The following is a 1,737-nucleotide window of genomic DNA, read 5'->3' as shown; positions in this document are numbered from 1 at the left end:
TTAACAAGACAGGAAACCACAAATGTTGGAGAGGATTGGAGAAAGGGGAACCCTCCTTCACTGTTGGGAATGTGAACTGGTGCAGCCACTCTGGAAAACTGTGTGGAGGTTCCTCAAAGAGTTAAAAATAGACCTGCCCTATGACCCAGCAATTGCACTGCTGGGGATTTACCCCAAAGATACAGATGTAGTGAAAGGCAGGAACACCTGCATGCCGATGTTTATACCAGCAATGTCCACAATAGCCAAACTGTGGAAGGAGCCTCGGTGTCCATCAAAAGATGAATGGATAAAGAAGATGTGGTTTATGTATACATTGGAATATTACTCAGCCTTTAGAAATTACAAATACCCACCATTTGCTTCGACGTGGATGGAACTGGAGGGTATTATGCTGAGTGAAATAAGTCAATCGAAGATGGACAAACATTATATGTTCTCATTTATTTGGAGAATATAAATAATAGTGAAATAGAATAGAAGGGAAGGGAGAAGAAATGGGTAGGAAATATCAGAAAGGGTGACAGAACATAAAGACTCCTAACTCTGGGAAGCAAACTAGGGGGGGTGGAAGGGGAGGAGGGCGGGGGGTGGGGTTGAATGGGTGACTTGCACTGAGGGGGGCATTTGACGGGATGAGCACTGGGTGTTATTCTGTATGTTGGGAAATTGAAAACCGATAAAAAAGAAGTTTATTATAAAAAAAAGACACAGCTTCCATACATCAGAGAGAGGACTATGAGGTGAGAGGAGCCAGTGGAGAAAGCTTTCTTTTTCTCCTTGGCTGATGGGAGTTTCAGGATTGTGACTACTATGTTGCTATAGTCAATGATGGTTATGATAAGGGATGTCAAAAGGATTAACAAAGCAAGGACAGAGATCAACATTTCAACAGACTTGGTGTCAGAACAGAAGAGATGAATCAGGGGGCCAAGGTCACAAAAAAAGTGGGGGATGACATGGGGACCACAGAAGGATAACTGGGAAACCTTTACTACCAGACCAGTGATTAGAGAGAACCCCAAAGCACAGCAGGCAGTGACCAGGAGGGAACTAGTCTTCAGGTTCATGATGGTCGGGTAATGCAGGGGCTTGCAAATGGCCACATACCAATCCAGAGACATCACTGCTATGAGGAAGAAACCTGCTGCTTCCAGAAATACAAAGACAAAGGCTTGTATGAAACAGGCAGGAAAAGAAATGGTTTGCTTACCTGAAAGAAAGATGACCAATAACTTAGGAATAACAGTATTTATGAAGTAACACTCCAAGAAGGAGAAAATGCTGAGGAAAAAGTACATCGGTGTCTGGAGCCGGGAATTAGCACAGATGATGGTGACTATGACAGCATTGCCTGCAATGGATGCCAGGTATGTCAGCAGGTGCACCAGGAAGAGAAACTTTCCCAGGTGCTGGATGTGAGGAAACCAAGGTGAATTCCTGGACAGTTGTTCCATTCCCCATTTCCATGGGCATCTCTTTCCACATCATCACTGCTGGTCTAACCTACAACAATGACATCAGCAAGGACAAAGGTTTTAGAGGAGTATATGATTAAGTTATTTGCCTATCCAAGAAGGTTGCAATAGGAAAGTGGTTTAGTGAGTTGATTCTTGAATCAGAGAACCTAATTTCAATACTAGCTCAATATTGAGTTCTAACCCCTGAGAGACTGATCATACTTGGAAAGATAGTTTACCTTTATGAACTTCTCTTTCAACCTCTGTAGGATGAAGA

The 1,737-nt window shown here is 43.1% G+C and overlaps 1 pseudogene; it reads right to left on the bottom strand.

Annotated features, from left to right (window-relative positions):
* Positions 1 to 695: 695 nt before the first annotated feature.
* LOC144300858 (olfactory receptor 6C74-like) lies at positions 696 to 1,491 on the bottom strand (annotated as a pseudogene).
* Positions 1,492 to 1,737: the final 246 nt, after the last annotated feature.

The sequence above is a fragment of the Canis aureus genome, chromosome 29, assembly GCF_053574225.1.
Source record: "Canis aureus isolate CA01 chromosome 29, VMU_Caureus_v.1.0, whole genome shotgun sequence".
In the NCBI taxonomy this organism is placed as follows: domain Eukaryota; kingdom Metazoa; phylum Chordata; class Mammalia; order Carnivora; family Canidae; genus Canis; species Canis aureus.
Note: the sequence above shows the minus strand (reverse complement) of the source record. Positions and strands in the feature narration are given on the sequence as shown.